The sequence below is a fragment of the Phyllobates terribilis genome, unplaced genomic scaffold, assembly GCF_046119375.1.
Source record: "Phyllobates terribilis strain yellow unplaced genomic scaffold, ASM4611937v1 Scaffold_11__3_contigs__length_659146591, whole genome shotgun sequence".
Lineage (NCBI taxonomy): Eukaryota > Metazoa > Chordata > Amphibia > Anura > Dendrobatidae > Phyllobates > Phyllobates terribilis.
The window spans coordinates 25,020,226-25,038,692 of record NW_027362771.1 but is presented as its reverse complement, the minus strand read 5'-3'; the positions used below and the strand labels follow the sequence as shown (position 1 = coordinate 25,038,692).

General features: G+C 45.1%; 1 protein-coding gene across 16 annotated transcripts in view; it reads right to left on the bottom strand.

The window, feature by feature from the left end:
* LOC141165497 (uncharacterized) overlaps nt 1-18,467 on the bottom strand; it is a 441,251-nt gene that overhangs the window by 140,850 nt on the left and 281,934 nt on the right. The gene's annotated exons all lie outside the window — the stretch shown is intronic.

Here is an 18,467-nt window from a genome sequence, read left to right as displayed (position 1 = left end):
CTTCTGTTTGAAAGTTCATGCTGACACCATTCTTGGCGTTTTCGTTGTGGGCTGTGATTGTGCAGATTGATCTTCATTAAAATAGTGCCGGTGTCAGCAAATGTGTAAATTGACCAGCCTTTGATTTTCTGTAAAATGATGCTGATTATGTTGTATGCACAGATTGAGATCAATTACATCTCTAAAGGATATAATTGAGCCAAGATGTCAATCTGTGCCTACTCTGCCACTGTCTCCATTTCATTGCAGACCACTAGGAGATCAATCTGCGTAAGTCCTCCCACGCAAGGCCGTCGCCTGCTTGACCTTTCAAACAGTAGACAGATCATTCACAAATTATTGTTCTATTATACAGACACCAGAGTCAGGCGCAGGGGTCGGGGCAAGAGTAAAAAACCCTACCCATAGTCCCGTCCTTATGCAACTAAAACTTATTACACCAAAACTTTTAATAATGATAAAAAATAACTACCATGTGGATTTCTTCATAAAAGGTATCTATTTAACCTTTATAATAGCATTATTATGGCCATGCCTTTGCTTTAACATTCAAAATCATTCTGACAGGTCCTCTTTAAGAGGTGCACAGCACTTAAAGGGGTTGTTCACTATTTGGACAAACCCTTTAAAATATTTATGTTTTCACCAAGTAAAATAATAAAAACACCTACATTCTGATCTGATTAAGGTGCCGTAGCACCTCTCTCCTGGCTTCAGCTGCTCTCTCACTTTCTTTCAGATGTCTGATTTATCTGAAGGAGGGGAAAGTGATGCAGCCACTGATTTGTTGCAGGGATCACGTGACATAACAATGAGAGAGCCAATGTCAACTCCATTCGAATTGTGTCAATGAGTACTGGTGTTAGTATTTTAATTGATGGCAACTTGGTGATTGAAAAAGTGTTGTCTGAGTGGTGGACAACCCTTTTAATGAATTTGGAACTTGTTCTCAGTGGTATATACCTCTGCATGACTCTCCAGAAATGTTACACTAGATGAAGATTTATTTTGATTTGATTTTGATTAATTTGTCATACAGGCATTACAAGATCTTTCCTCTTCAGCTCTACACACCTTGGCAGAGCAAGTAATTGTGAATTCTGGTGTTAACAATTTGATGAATCAGGGCTGTAGCTTTTTATCAGATAAAGCCTCTTAAAACTGTGCACCTTTACTGTTCTAATTTATTTCTCCATTGTGCAAAAAGTATAATTTATTTAGATATGCTAATTACGGTGCAGGTGCATAAATTGGTTTTGCAATGACGCTCAGTGCAACTGTCATGGGTCGACTCTGGGGCTTGATCCGGTGACTGTGAGTCAGTTTCCCTCTCTGTTGGACCACAGCCTGTGTTGAATCTGTCCAACTGCTGATAATACTCGTGTGTTTGCTTTGCTGTATTGCTTCTATGCCGGTGTTTTTGTAGCGCCCCGAGGGTTAGGCCGCTACAGGGGTATTGCACCTCTGCTAGAGGTGTGGTATTCCACTCCCAGGTAAGGATGGAGTATGGACCAGGGCTCAGTTAGCTGCATACAGCACACTCACCCCATTTCCGAGGGACAGCTCAACGGTGCTCCCATTAGACAGAAATGCAGGCATGACAGACCATGTCCCTGGCTGGAGTGGGGAGGGGGGGAGGAATACCCAGTGATGTAGGAGCAGATAGGGGTTGGGTCCTGAGCGTAGGTAGGAGCCCATTGGTTGCTGGTCACCTGGGCTCATGTTCTAGGGGAAGGAATATAAGGTGGGCACCATCTTAGTTCTGAGTCAGTTCAGTCAGGAGGAGTGAGAAGAAGTTCAGCCAGAGAGGGCTGACAGGGAGCTGTGGCTCAGTCTGGGCCCAGCTCTATGAGGCAGGCCTAGGGTGAAGGCCGGGAACAGAAAGGAACAAGAACAGAAAGGAACAGAAACAGCAAGGAACAGCAGGGAAAGAGAGAGAGAAGAACAAAAGGGCTCAGGAACAAGAAGGCAGAAGGGACCCTAAGAACCCACGAGAATACAGGGTGAAGGGTCAGGCAGATTAAGGGTACCGGATCCCAAGTTGGTGGAGGAGAAACAACCCTCAGCCAAAGACCGGAGGTCGTGATCATTTATTGGTGCGACACCTCACCAAACCTGCTAGGAAGGCACCATATAGAACAGCGTGGAACGGGATCCACGTTTACCCGCACAAGTTCGCGGCAGCTGGACAAAATGGGTCACTGGTGAGGCAGGCCAGAGAAAGGATAGAAGGGGGTCCTGGGCCATGCTCCTGAGCTGCCTGGGGTTGACCGAGCCCCTCACCTGGTGGACACCGCACGGCTTGGGTGGTCACTACCTGTACAGAAGTGACCCGGACAATCTGAACTGTGAGTAAAAGGCATTGGACTGTAGTACGTTGTCTGTGTACTCTTTCGCTCCTCCAGCACTAACGGCACTGGGACTCTCTTCACCATCATCCCCACCATCCACCGCACTGCCCTGGGGTTACACTCCTCCCGTGGGGAGTTATACAATCTCAGCTGCACACACCATCAACCTCAGGGGACTGCCTTGCAGCGGCGGTTCCTAATAACCGCAATCCAGTGGCGTGGCGTAGTCGGACATCACTTAAAACGTCTAAGGACTATCACTGGTCTGACCACCCTGAGCCACGGGACCGGGTTGCCACTACTACCCCCATCGTCTCCCTATTGCCCGGTTCCGAGTGCCCCATGGCCCAGGGGGCGAGTCATTTTCACTTCCTCATTTTGATTTGTACTATCACATCTTGGAAAGGGGTCTTTATACTCTCCTCGCACATGCAGTCTTTATGAATATATTCAAAGTTAGATGAATGTTTGGAGTCCCAGCTCCCCAGTGAAGGATTATCTTGCTGAGGTTTCTCTATTGCTTCTCCTGTGGTTTCTTTGCGTGTTCCCCTTCTAATCACTTTTCACATTTTGTTACTTCAGGGTCTGGGGGTTTTCCTGTATAACGAATGTCTTTTTAGGTTCCTTCTTTTTTCTTAAGTCTTTCATGTATGACTGTGTGAACATGTCTTTGGCCCTGTGTCTCACTCTCTGTCTGTGTGCACTATGCTCTGTTGTTGTTTTGGGTTACACTCTGTGAATAGTTGGGGGTACAGAAAGGAGACTCAGGGTTAGGCAATGTTGAGTGGGGGCACCATTGGTTAAGTTAAGGGTGTAAACCTCTGTGGTCAGGTAGGGTCAAATCAGGGTAAGGTTTTAGGAATTTGCCTAGTCTGTATATTAATCTGTATATTAATCTGTGGTGTGCATGTTTTACACCTTCACTGGTTTGTTCATCCCATTGTGAGTGTTAGGGATCTTATCTATGCAAACATTGCCTATGATAACCCAGCCTAGATCAAAGCTTTGGACAAATGGCACATCATGTGGTCCATTGATTTGCTGACTATCTTGTGCAGCCAGAGAATATCTGGGGCAAGCAGAATCAGGATATCTGTGTTGTTTTTAAGGGCTGGTATCTTGCTGCTTCAAATTTTTAGATTGGGGTGATAAAGGAAAACCTACAAAAGACAAAAAATATATTTCATACCCTACCATCATTATATATAAATGTAAAGCAAGGTTTTTAATATAGACAGTGTAGGTACCGTCCCAATTTAGGGTCACCTTGTCGCTGGTGGGACGGCTTGTATACTTTTTTTGATCAAAATAAGTTCACAAAGTACCCTATATTAATATGCAACTTTGCTTTACATTTATATATAATGATGGTAGGGTATGAGATATATTTTTTGTCTTTTGTAGGTTTTGCTTCTTTTTGCTAGTGTGAACAAGCTCCTATTTCTTGCATGCGTATCATCTTAGACCTCAGTTCACATTGCTTGGTTCTTTGTCTTGTTTGCATTCTGTGCAAAGTAAGGGTGTGGCATCCCCTTTGTTGAGCTGATTAGTATATATGTAGCTTACCACGGGCCTAGGTGGTCTGGAGTTGGGACCCGATCCTATTTGTCTACCCTTTTATATGCATTACTTCAACTTTGATATACAGTAAGGTTTTTAATACAGACAGTAGTGTTGAGCCACCCCCGTAGTGTTCGAGTTCGGTTCGGTTCTTCGAACACCCGTGTGTTCGCCGAACTGTTCGTCGAACTGTTCGTCGAACACCTTCGAACACCGTTAAAACCAATGGCAGGCAAACAAAAACACAGAAACACATAGAAAACACCTTCAAAGGTGTCCAAAAGCTGACAAACTGCTCAGAAGACACAACTAACACATGGAAAAGTGACAAGTACATATAGTCATGCGAAAAGAAAAGAGGTGGAGGAGTAAAAGGAGGGGGAGACACAGATATAGGCATGTCATGCCCTTCTAAAATCCAAAAAGTGAGAAGCCGACACGGCCAGTCCGCTCCCGCCCATGCCACCTCCGTGTCGCTGGGTTTGTGCCAGAGCCGCGGTGAACCCTGACGGTCAGCCCCCCTCTCCCAATACTGGTGCCTGTCCGCTGGTGGGTCGAGCGAGCCCCCCTGTGGTGGAGGCATCTCTAAGCTTTTTAATTTAAATTGTCTCTCTAATTTGGATGAATACACTTTAAATCCATTTACAAGGATCTATTGGAGGGCAAGTCTCATGCCAGCAGCCGCGTAATTCCAGCTCCAGTAGCGTCCACTAAAGCTGTTGCAGTTAAAAAGCTTTTATAATGATCGAGCTCGGCTGTCCACCGCAAGGCATCCTACTGCCAGTCCCAGCCCCTATGCCTTGGGGTGCCTCCTGATGCTCTACACTGAGTATCCCGTGGTCCCGAAGCATTTCCTTTGAAAAAATTAAGTGTCCAAACTACAGGTGGTGTAGCTTGCTTAACAGCCGGGATAATCCGCTGACTAGCAGACACTGCTACTAGGCACAAAGCATTTCCTGGGCTAGATGCAGTTAAAAATTTGTAATTAGATACTCTCGTTGGATGCTGAGAAAGCATTCCATAGAGTCTCCTGGCACGCCATATATGATTCTCTTAAAAAGCTTGGGGTAGGGGTCTAGGGGACCCTTTTATAGCCAAAATCACGGCCCTGTATCGCAATACGTCACCTAGGCTGAAGATAAATGGAACTGTAGCACCCTGAGGGCTCGGTTGCTACAGAGGTATTGCACCTCACCCAGAGGTGTGATATCTCACTCTCAGGTAAGCATGGAGTGTGGATCAGGACCCGACTCCTGCATGCATTACACCACATTGCCGTGGGGCAGGGCGACCAATATGCCCCTGAGATGGGCACGACAGTCCCTGTCCCTGGCTGGAGTGGGGGGAGGGAACACTGAGGAAGGGGAAACCTGTAGTGCAGGAGCAGGGAGGAAGCAGTTCCTGGGTGCATTGAGAAGGGAGTATAAAAGGTGGTCACCATCTTACTTCAGTGCAGAGAAGTCTGAGCAGAAGTGACAGGGAGCAGGGGCTCTGCATGAGCTCTGCTCCGGAGGTGGGCCTAGTAACAGAGGCCCAGGCCTGGAAGAGGGAGAAGGAAGGAAGAGGAGCGGAGAAGGCTCCAGGAACGAGGAACGAAGGGATCCCAGGGGTGCGGACGGGCGAGTCGCCACCGCACGCCCGAATCCACCTGCGTGGAGGGGTCAGGCCAAAGGGGGAGACCGGTCCCCGAAACTAGTGGAGGCAGGAAATGACCCTCTGCTAGAAACCGGAGGCTATGACATTTTATGTGGCGCAGCCCCTCGCTACACCCGCTAGGAAGGCACCACATAGGGTCAGGGAAACTGGCGCCAAGTTTACCAAGAGGAGGCCCGAGGCAGCCGGACAAAAGGGTTGGTAAGAAAGGCCAGACAAAGGACACACAAAGGGGGTCCTGTGAAGCGCTCCAAAGTTATCTGGGAGTTGTCTGAGCCCCTCACCTGGTGAGCACAGTACGACGTGGGCAGCCGTTACCTGCAGACGTGGTCTGGATAATAAGAACTGTTAGTAAAGGCCCTGGACTGCATCACTGATTCCGTGTTGTTACTGCTGCTGCCCTGCACCATCACCCCCATCCTCCGCATACACTGCCCTGAGGCTATACTCCTCCCGTGGGGAGTTATGATACGCTCTGCTGCACCCACAACACCAGCCTCAGCGGTCTGCCCTGCAGCGGCGGTTCACTCTGACTGCAATCCACGGTGGCATAGTCGGACATTTAAACATCAAAACCACATAAATAGTTCCGCCACTGGTTTGACCGCCCTGAGCCACGGAACCGGGTCGCCGCCACGGAGACTACAACCACCAGCATCCACCAAAAAGGGTCCGGCTCCGGGTGTCCCAAGGCCCAGGGGGTGCATCAGAACATTTTCATCACCTTTCACAATCACCAATGGGACAAGGCAGGGATATCCTCTGTCCCCTCTCTTATACATCCTAGTGACGGAGCACCTGCTCTCATCAATTCGCCATAACCCCAATATTAGGTGGATTGAGGTGGGAGGCACCGAGTACAAGTGCTCTCTATTTGCTGATGATGTCCTAGTATATATCACTCAATCACATATATCCATCCATGCTGTTATGGCTGAAATAGATCACTTTGTTACATGGTCAAATTTTAAAATCAATGCAGCGAAGTCTGAGGCCCTCGATGTCTCCCTCCCCAAATCCATATAGGATTCCATCCAGTCCAACTTTCCCTTTGCCTGGCCCTCACAGGGTATCAAATACTTAGGAATTCCTATTCATAGAGACCTCTCCCATCTATGTTATCTTAATTTTGGGCCCTTTATTGAACAACTCCATACAGACCACGGTTGGCAAGTTAGAACTGTAAGATTCACTACGTGAACCACTGGTGTTTTGTGGAAAAGCACATGTACACTGTGTTCCAAATTATTATGCAAAAAGTGTTTAGGAGTGATAAGGGAAGAATTTGTTTGTTTGTCAGTTAAACTCATTGATGGTGATGTGTGTCAGGGCTCTTTATATCACTGTAAGCAATTGCAGACACCTGTGCTAATTAGTTTGGCAGGTGTGTCCAATGAAAGGCAAGACTACTTAAGAAGGCTGTCCCACATTATTAAGCAGCCTACATTTTCTGCCAAAATGGGAAAGAAAAAGGATGTGTCGGCTGCTGAGAAGCAACAAATTGTGGAGTGTTTAGGTCAAGGCATGACTACAATCAACATTGTGCGATGATCAGGATGAAGTGTCTTGGCAATCAAGAAGTATGTAGCTGATTCACAGTACACACGAGTGCGTGCTGATAAGGGCAAATTGAAGACTCTTTCCTACAGGCAATTACATCAGGTTAAAAGAGCAGCGGCAAAAAAGACTTGTCATAGCAGCAGACAAGTTTTTGAAGCTGCTGGTGTCTTCAACGTCCCCCGAACAACAAGATGCAGGGTCCTTCAGAGGTTTGCAGCTGTGCATACGCCATCTTGTCGACCTCCTCTATCCACTTCACACAAGCAGAAATGGCTCCAGTGGGCCAAACATTACATGAAGACTGATTTCAAAACTGTTTTGTTCACGGATGAGTGCCGTGCAACGCTCGATGGTCCAGATGGATGGAGTGGAGGATGGCTGGTTGATGGACACCCCACACAAACACGGCTACAGCGCCAACAAGGAGGAGGTGGAGTAATGTTTTGGGCTGGAATCATGGGGAGAGAGATTGTCGGCCCCTTTAGGATCCCTGAAGGGGTAAAGATGAACTCCATAATGTATGTGGAGTTTCTCAAACAGCACTTCCTGCCATGGTTCAAGAAGAAGAACCGTGTATTCCACAGCAAGATCATTTTTATGCATGATAATGCACCATCTCATGCTGCACATAAAACATCTGCATCTCTGGCTGATATGGGCATAAAAGGGGACAAACTTATGGTGTGACCCCCATGCTCCCCTGACCTCTACCCCATTCAGAACCTCTGGAGCATCATCAAAAGGAGTGTCTATGATGGAGGGAGGCAGTTCACATCTAAGCAACAGCTCTGGGAGGGTATTCTGTCCTCATGCAAAACAATTGAAGCAGAAACCATCCAAAACCTGACAAATTCAATGGACGAGAGAGTTCAGAAGCTCCTTTCGAACAAGGGGTCCTATGTGAAAATGTAACATCACCTAGAATAAAGTTTTGAGTTGAAAACTGTTTGATTTCAGTTTCTAATAACCTGCTAATGCTTATAATTTCAAAAATGACCATTTTTTTGGTCTTTATTAAAATGAAAAGGTTGATCGAAAAGTTTGGGGGATCTAAGAGTGTGGCAACCCAGTAGTCAGGTTTACTTCGAATTCTGACAATATGAGGGTCATGTTGCAGGTAGTGCAGCAAGAAGGCACTTATGTGTCTTGCGCATCTCGGAGCCCCAAAATTATTTTCCGGGCTAGATGCAGCTAAAAATTATTATTAATTTTAAATCTGGTGGAGCTTAGTATAGATGGCCTAATAGAATTAGTGCTGCACACTGCTACAAAGCCCAAATTATTTTCCAGCCAAGGTACAGATAAACATGATTAGTAATTTTAAATCTGGTTGAGCTTATTATAGATGGCCTAATAGAATCAGTGCTGCACACTGCTACAAAGCCCAAATTATTTTCCAGCCAAGGTACAGATAAACATGATTAGTAATTTTAAATCTGGTGAAGATTAGTATAGATGGCCTAATAGAATCAGTACTGCACACTGCTACAAAGCCCCAATTATTTTCCAGCCAAGATACAGATAAACATGATTAGTAATTTTAAATCTGGTGGAGCTTATTATAGATGGCCTAATAGAATCAGTGCTGCACACTGCTACAAAGCCCAAATTATTTTCCAGCCAAGATACAAATAAACATGATTAGTAATTTGAAAGCTTAAAACGGTTGGTGAGGTGATTTTAACCAATCATCAAGCTTTTACTCTCCCCAGGATGACACAGGGGTAGAAAAGTCATTTCGGATCCATGATTTGTTCATCTTTATGAACGTGAGTCTGTCTACATTATCAGTGGAGAGCCGCGTGCGCTTATCTGTCAGCACACCACCAGCAGCGCTGAACACACGTTCAGACAGAACGCTGGCTGCGGGGCATGACAAGATCTCCAAAGCGTAAGTGGCTAGCTCCGGCCATTTATCCAGATTGGAAGCCCAAAAAGAGCAAGGGTCCAGTGACACAGTCATGGCTTCAATGTTTACTTGGAGATACTCCTGTACCATCGTCTCTAGGCGTTGACTATGTGTCAGACTTCTTGTCTCCTGTGGCCTTGCAAAGGATGGGCTAAAAAAGTGGTGAAATGATTCCGCAAAATTGATGTTACCAGCAGATACTGTGGTTCTGTTACGGTTTGAGTCAGAACGTATTGCACCAGGGCTTGTCGGTGCTCCCACAGTCGCTGCAACATGTGCAGAGTTGAATTCCACCGGGTAGGCACATCGCATTTTAGCCGGTGAAGTGGCAGGCCCAACGACTTCTGTAGAGATGTAAGTCGCTGAGCTGCGGGATGCGAACGGCGGAAGTGAGCACACAGCGACCGTGCCCTCTGCAGAAGGCCATCTAGTCTGGGATAGTGGGCTAAAAATTGCTGGACAACCAGGTTCAACACGTGAGCCATACAAGGCACGTGTGTGACATTGCCCCGGCGAAGGACCGCACCCAGGTTTGCAGCATTATCGCACACGGCCTTCCCTGGTTTCAGGTCCAGTGAAGACAACCTTTCATGAAATTGGTTCTCCAGAGCTGACCACAACTCCTCAGCTGTGTGAGTCACATTTCCCAGACATTTCAAAGTAAAAACCGCCTGATGACGTTGAGCCCTACTGCCAGCATAGTAAAGAGGTGTGCAGGATCCCTTCTGCGCAGTTAGAAAGCTTGTGGCATGACCAGACAGGCTTTGGGTGCAGGTGGAAGACCGAGAGAAGGTTGAGGAGGCAGAAGCAGTGGAGGAACTTTGAGATAAAGAGGATTGACGCACAACTCGTGGGGATGACAAGACTTGGACAGCAGCCCCTTGTCCTGCTGTCACCATAGTTACCCAGTGCCAAGTCAGCGACATGTAACGCCCCTGTCCATGCCTACTCGTCCAAGTGTCTGTGGTGAAATGCACCCTGTCACACACAGAGTTTCTCAAAGAAGCGGTGATGTTGTGTGCGACATGCTGGTGGAGCACAGGCACACCTTTCTTTGAGAAGTAGTGCCAACTGGGCATCTGGTACTGGGGCACTGCGACGGACATAAGGTCTCGAAAATCCTCTGTGTCCACCAGGCGGAATGGCAGCATTTCTGTAGCCAAGAGCTTGCAGATGGTGAAATTCAACCTCTTAGCTTTCTCATGGCTAGGAGGAAATGGTCTTTTACTTGTCCACATCTGAGGGACCGAGGGCTGGCTATTGTTCATAGACGGGGTTGATAAGGGTGTCCCCGGCAAACTGCCGGTCTATGAGGAAGATGCAGGCAGACATGTTAGGTTGCCTTGATCCAAAGGTGGTGCTATCGATGTCGGACAGCGCTCAACACCAGCTGGTGTTACCACCTCCAAAGAAAATGATGACCTGCCAATCACGCTGGCTGTTGCGGGTAAAGAGTTGGCAGGTCTGCGCCCCAAAACAGGTGTGAGTGCTGTCCCCCCAGTCACAGAGGATGAAGAGGCCGCGGATGCACAAGATATGGCAGACGGTGGTTGGCCCGGCCGGCTAGGCCACATTGTAGCACAGTGAGCTTCCCACTGCAACTCATGCTTCATGTCCATGTGCCGGTTCATGCATGAAGTACTCAAACTATGTATTTTTTGGCCTCTACTTAGCTTTTGCTGACAAATGTTACAGACAACACGAGTTGGGTCATCTTTATCGATCTGAAAAAATGCCCAGGCTATGCAAGGCTTAGCAACCATGTGACCTGAAGAGCCACCACGACTTGTGGTGAGAGGCAGAGTTGTGTTTGAGGATGCAGTTGTTGACGTGCTTCCAGTACTACGTCTCTGTCCAGGAAGGCGCAACCTGACCTCATCGTCACTAGCATCCTCCTCCACCTCCTCTGCTGACCTCATCTCTTGGCTGACTGTGGGTTGACAGTAAGTGGGATCTCCAACCTCATCATCATCACCCTGTGCGTTATCACACCCGTCGTCCTCAGAGCCAACCTGTTCCTGCCCTGACAAAAAACTAAAGTTGTCGCTCCAATCAGGTATTTGAGTCTCATCATCGTCTTCCTCATTGTCTCCACCAACAGGAGTTACAGTTTGGGAATGAGGGTCTACATTATGGTCAGAACCTTCTGCGTTTGGTCCTGGATCCGACTCATAAAGATTCTGGGCATCAGTTCAGATCATTTCCTCGTCTGGATTCACAGAAGCGCTGGAGTCGACCTCTGATTCCCAGTCTATAGTATGAGTAAACAGCTCTGCAGACTCAACCATCTATTCTACCTCATACTCAGACAGGCAGCTGGAGATTTGGGAGCTGTGAGGAAGCAATTGCGATTGGGGTGACACCTTTGAGGACTGGAGTATTTGTGATGTTGAAGTTGATGTGGAGGAAAGCCCACTTAAAGGAACACTTGATATCCGTTGAAGCACCTGCTGTTTTTGTGCCTCATCTGGAATTTGCAGCGATTGGCGTGGCCGTAAGAAAGGGATCTTATCACATTGTCCGCTAAAAGAAGTAGACATTTTAGTTTGGCTAGAAGATGGTCTTTCTTCTGCAGATGTTACTGTTGCTTTAACACCTACCCCACGGACACAACCTTTTTTCCCCTTCCCAACACGCCTATTCCCCTTTCCACCAGCAGCAGGCCTTTTTCCACTCATTGTGGTGGTTAACTAATTCACAACTCTGGAGTTGTTTGCACAAAAAAACAATGGATGGGAACGAGCAGAGCTGAGTGGCCAAACTGTGGTATTAGGCCAAAACTATTGGCTGGGTTAGAGGCAGAAAAAAATTATATTCAATTTGCAACCTGATGGAGGTCAGTATAGATGGACTAATAGAACAAGTCCCACACACAGCTAGAAGCCCAAATATTTTTTCAGATGTAGATGCAGAAAAAAATTATATTCAGTTTGCAACCTGATGGAGGTCAGTATAGATGGACTAATAGAACAAGTCCCACACACAGCTAGAAGCCCAAATATTTTTTCAGTGGTAGATTCAGAAAAAAATTATATTCAGTTTGCAACCTGATGGAGGTCAGTATAGATGGACTAATAGAACAAGTCACACACACTGCTAGAAGGCCAAATATTTTTTCAGAGGTAGATGCAGAAAAAAATTATATTCTGTTTGCAACCTGATGGAGGTCAGTATAGATGGACAAATAGAGAAAGTCCCACACACTGCTAGAAGGCCAAATATTTTTTCAGAGCTAGATGCAGACAAAAAATTATTTTGAATTTGCAACCTGATGGAGGTCAGTATAGATGGACTAATAGAGAAAGTCCCACACACTGCTAGAAGGCCATATATTTTTTCAGAGCTAGATGCAGACAAAAATGATTTTGAATTTGCAACGTGATGGAGGTCAGTATAGATGGACTAATAGAACAAGTCCCACACACTGCTAGAAGGCCAAATATTTTTTCAGAGCTAGATGCAGAAAAAAATTATATTCAGTTTGCAACCTGATGGAGGTCAGTATAGATGGACTAATAGAACAAGTCCCACAAACTGCTAGAAGGCCAAATATTTTTTCAGAGCTAGATGCAGAAAAAAATTATATTCAGTTTGCAACCTGATGGAGGTCAGTATAGATGGACTAATAGAACAAGTCCCACACACTGCTAGAAGGCCAAATATTTTTTCAGAGCTAGATGCAGAAAAAAATTATATTCAGTTTGCAACCTGATGGAGGTCAGTATAGATGGACTAATAGAACAAGTGCCACACACAGCTAGAAGCCCAAATATTTTTTCAGAGGTAGATGCAGAAAAAAAATATATTCAGTTTGCAACCTGATGGAGGTCAGTATAGATGGACTAATAGAACAAGTCCCACACACTGCTAGAAGGCCAAATATTTTTTCAGAGCTAGATGTAGAAAAAAATTATATTCAATTTGCAACCTGCTGGAGGTCAGTATAGATGGACTAATAGAATGATGCTATGCCCAAAAGATTTTACTTTACTAGGTGCAGTAAAAAAATTGGTATTCTATATACAGGTGGTATATCTTGCAACACAGATAGGCTACTCCACTGACTAACACACTCTGCAATAGGCCAAAAAGGATTAGCTTTGCTAGATTCAGCCAAATGCTGTGAAAAAAACTTGCACAGCACTGGCACAGACCTGCCTGGCAAAAACTGATAGGAACTGATGTAACCTAGTCCTGAAAAGGACTGCAATTACAATTAGTCTTTACTCCCACAACCTATCTATTTAAGAGCACAGACCTCCCTGATAAAAGTCGTAGGAAATGCTGTAACCTAGTCCTTAAAAGGACTGCAATCACAACTATTCCCTACTCCCAAGCTATCTGTAGATTTGTGCGAAAATTGGCTTGAAATTAACAAGGTATAGCGCACACAGCAACAGCGGTGCCATCTAACACGCAGCTGCAGCAGTGAGAAAATGGTGGCGACGGGGAAAATGGCTTGGTCTTATAGGGCAAGGACATGTAACATACACTGCCAATGACTCATGCCCTTGCTTGTGTGAAAAATAGCACTTCGCTCCGTGTGTGCGCTGCTGATAGGCTGACAGATTGCACCTCCCCACTGTAAATGCGGGAAAGAGAAAAAAAAATGGACATCTTCATTATTCCTGCAGAGATCCATCCCCTGCCCCTCCCCCCACTCAAACTGCGTATTAACATTAATTTTCATCATTACTGAGAAAAAATCCAGTTATGATTTTGGTGCACGAACAGTTATCGAACATAACCTCGAACAGCCGGATTTTTCTCAAATCGTTCGTGTTCGCCGAACGGCTCGAACACCGCCCAAAACAGCTCGAATTTCAGATTGGCGAACAGTTCGAGTCGAACAACGCTCATCTCTAATAGACAGTGCAGGTACCGTCCCAATTTAGGGTCACCTTGTCGCTGGTGGGACGGTGTGTATACTTTTTTTGATCAAAAATACTTCACTAAGTACCCTATATTTAATATGCAACTTTGCTTTACATTTATATATAATGATGGTAGGGTATGAGATATATTTTTTGTCTTTTGTAGGTTTTGCTTCTTTTTGCTAGTGTGAACATGCTCCTATTTCTTGCATGTGTACCATCTTAGACCTCAGTTCACATTGCTTGTTTTTTTGTCTTGCTTGCATTCTGTGCAAAGTAAGGGTGTGGCATCCCCTTTGTTGAGCTGATTAGTATATATGTAGCTTACCACGGGCCTAGGTGGTCTGGAGTTGGGACCCGGTCCTATTTGTCAACCCTTTTACATGTATTACTTCAACTTTGATATACAGTAAGGTTTTTAATATAGACAGTGTAGGTACCGTCCCAATTTAGGGTCACCTTGTCGCTGGTGGGACGGCTTGTATACTTTTTTTGATCAAAAATAATTCACTAAGTACCCTATATTTAATATGCAACTTTGCTTTACATTTATATATAATGATGGTAGGGTATGAGATATATTTTTTGTCTTTTGTAGGTTTTGCTTCTTTTTGCTAGTGTGAACATGCTCCAATTTCTTGCATGTGTACCATCTTAGACCTCAGTTCACATTGCTTGGGGTGATAAAGGGTAGCATCTGAGATTGGTATCCTCTCCATATTGGATAGCATCTGGTTGCACTCGACAAGAGTGGGTAGCGGTATCACCACATTGTTTTCAAGAGAAGCTTCTATAAGACCACTGGTTATTCTTCCAGAGACATCTGTAACACCACTACAGGTTCCCAAGGTGTAAGGGTAAGTATTTCCCTTTAAACTGAACAGATAAAAGAGTTCTGACCTTGAAAGTGATCTGTTGCTCTAATATTCCAGTAGGGCATACACCTTCATGATTTTCTCTGGTTTACCCTTGGGATAAACTTTCATCAGACATATCTTTGCACAGGACCTTTGCAAAGGCCTTCTACGCAGACATCTGAGCATGAAAAAGATACCTTGGTAGGACTTACTGATTGACTGTATCCTCCCCACCCTGCTTTGTGTTGGGAGAAGGATTACGCAGTGCAGTTAGTTTGGGATGGATGGAGTGCTTGTACATGGTCCTCACTGTCACACTCTAAACACTTAATAGTAATTTTGCAGTCTTTAGCAAAGTGTTCAATTGCTTTTCCTACAGAGAACCCAATGGCGTTGGTTTATCTCTTCCTAAATATGAGAGTCCACGTTCTAACAACAGAAACCACAGAGTTCCAGTGTCAGTGAAAAAGACTAATATTCTTCATGTACCTACATCATCTCCAGACAAAAGCAACAAAGGTGAAAAAGCTGAAAACCCTTATCGACTGTATGATATTCACAAGACGCTCCATCCGATAAAGAGGTGCATTGGATTTAGAAAAAAAACATTCCACAAATGTAAGAAGCTTCTAAAGAGATTTGTAGTATGTTTCAGTTTCCTGTACTGCAGCAGCTGACCCCAAGGGTCAGGAACGCAGATGTGGACTCGGAGACCTAGACAGGACAGGATACTGGTGCTGGTTCAGACAGTGGGGATTAGGTTCAGACAGATCAAGATGTTCAGATGGGACGGACTCAGGGTTTAGACGAGACAGGCTCAGGAACACAGGCAGAGGATGTAGGTACAGGTTTAGATTGGACGGATTCCGGGCTTAGGATTAAGACCAGGCAGGACAGGTTCAGGGATAGGTTCAGATATGGATAAGATGGGTTCAGGGACCTGACAACTGACTAGATGAACAACTACTAACTAGAAAACTAACGTTGCTCAGGCACCTCCTTACAGGGGAGGGTGCTTTAAATATTTAATGCCTTTCAGCTATTGGCTGGGGGCATTTCCATCCATTTCCTATCGCTTATTTGCAGAGCCCCTGTCATGCAAGAATAGCGGAAAACCCTCAAAGTGACCCAATTTTGGAAATTATGCCCAACCCAAAATAATTTAGGGCTATTGTGAGTATTTTTGCCCCACAGATGTTTCAAAGAATTTTCTGACATTGAACCATGAAAAACATACAAATTTTCAACTATGTTGATATTGTGGCCAAAGAGTAAAAGGAAAACTTGAATCCCTCAGCTTCTTACATAATTTCCAATATATATGGTGATTAGAGATGAGCGAACCTATTGATCTTTGAGTTCATTGACTTTACCAGATCATCAAAAAGGTTCGTGTTTGGGCACCCAATCCCGAACACAAATCCGAATGGGGCCACAAACAACCATTGTTCCCCTCACTGTCATCTGCGTGACAGTGCAGGAAATGGGGCTTTGATCGGCGGTGACATCATTACCGCAGGTCAGAGCGCTGAGGGATTACGCTGTCTGATGTCAGCGTTATCACGCAGCTGTGACCCGCAGTAATAAGCTTACTGTGGGTCACAAGCGCCGGCTGATGAGACTATTACCCCCATCAGCCGGCACCTGCTGTCACTGTAAACAGCAAGTGCAGGAACCAGTTGAAAGGAGTAGTCTCTCATCAGCCGGCGGTTGTGCTGAAAGTAAAAAAAAAAAAAGTTAAAATTAATAAATATAAAAATAAAAAACACAATATACTCACCTACACCTAATTGCCAATACCCTTCTCCTCTGTAAAAAAATAAAAAGACACTATATACTCACCTTTATGCCTAATCCCCGATGCCCATGTCACCTGTGAAAAATAATAAACCACCATAATCCTCACCTATCCGGTGTGTAATCCCGATAATCCATATTGTCCCAGGGCGATTGGATCATTGATAGAACAATCACATCCGGAGATGTGACTGCTCTATCTGGCAACTGGCAATACACTTAGAGGAGCGTCATCGCTCCAGCAATGTATAGTGCTGAGCTGCCGCGAGAGAGGTCACATGAGTTCATCAGCCATCAGCTGATGAACTCATGTGACCTCACTTACAGCACTACTGCTATGAGAGAAAATTCAGAGTATCTGTTCTATCAGTGATCCGACCGCCGTGGGACAATCACGTCGGACAAGTAAGGGATATGGTTGTTTTATAGTTTGGATTTTTACAGGAGAAAATAGCTTTAAATGGAATGTGCATTAGGTGAGTATTTTTGTTGTTTATTATTTTCTGTTTTTTACAAGAGACGCTGGCTTCAATAGAATGGGCGTTAGTTGACTATAACTATGTTTGTTATTTTTAAATAAAAAAGTAAAAGTGTGTTTTTTTTCTGTGTGTTTATTTTACAAATGTTTATATGGGGTTAGTAGTGATGAGCGAGCATGCTGGCTACTGGTCTCCTCCCTGCATGTTTGGCGCTCTTTACATAGCCAATGAATATGCAGGGATTGGCTGCCACTCACTGTAATGCTGTAGCCATGTTGGTTGTGGAATTACAGTGATTGGCTTGCCGCACAGTGTCAACAGGTCTATATCAGACCTGGCACCTCGATGCTCGTCACAGTCACTCCGGAATCAGACAGTGTAGGGAGAGGTGCTGCTGAGCTAGGGAGAGATTTGCTTGTTTCTAGTTAGTGTAGGTGTACCAAACTGTATTAGAGACACATATCCATCTCAACAAACAGTCCTCCTGAGGACTAATTCATCTGCAGAGATATCAGGCAGGCTGGCCCTTTAAGAATAGTAAAGGCCGTCTGATGGCCCTATAAAAATATGCTTTCTGACTTTCAGAGTCCCGCCTTCATAAATGAAACACGATGTGTCTGATGATATCTCACACACCACATGGCCAGATAAGTTTGTAAAATGTTAAAATGACATTTCCTGGTGAATGCATTTGTCAAAGTTGAAAGCAATGCAAAAGTGCAAAAACGCATCAAAATCGCTAAGTGTGAACATAGCCCAAAGTGTGGAGGGGTATTTTTGTTTTTGATTATTTATTTTGCTTTATATACAAGTCATTACCCTGGAAAGGTTGTTTCTTAACATATTTCCAAGGAAAAGCCATTTTGGTTTCGTTTTTGTATGTTTTATTGTGAGTCCGTAAAAGTGGCGTAATACCTCTGACAACGTTTTTGACAGAAGTGACCTCAGAGTCACAAAAGCTTCCAGGGGTCTTCCCCATGCTGTTCCCATGTCATTTGAACGCTGTTCCCATGTCATTTGATCACTGTTCCCATTGATTTGGGCAATTTTTAGGCCCTCTGCAGACCGCCGGGTCGAGCACCCGAGTATTCCAATGTGCTCGACCCGAGCATCGAGTATTCGAGCATTTTAGTGCTCGCCCATCACTAGTGGTTAGTAATAGGGGCGTCTTAAAGACGCCTCTCCACTAGTGTTGAGCCACCCCTGTAGTGTTCTGGTTCGGTTCGGTTCGTCGAACACCGGGATGTTCGAGGAACTGTTCGTCGAACAGTTCGTCGAACACCTTAGAACACAGTCGAACACCGTTAAAACCAATGGCAGGCAAACAAAAACACATAGGAACACATAGAAAACAACTTCAAAGGTGTCCAAAAGCTGACAAACTGCTCAGAAGACGCTTTCTTTAAAAAAGCCGGCCGGCAATTCAA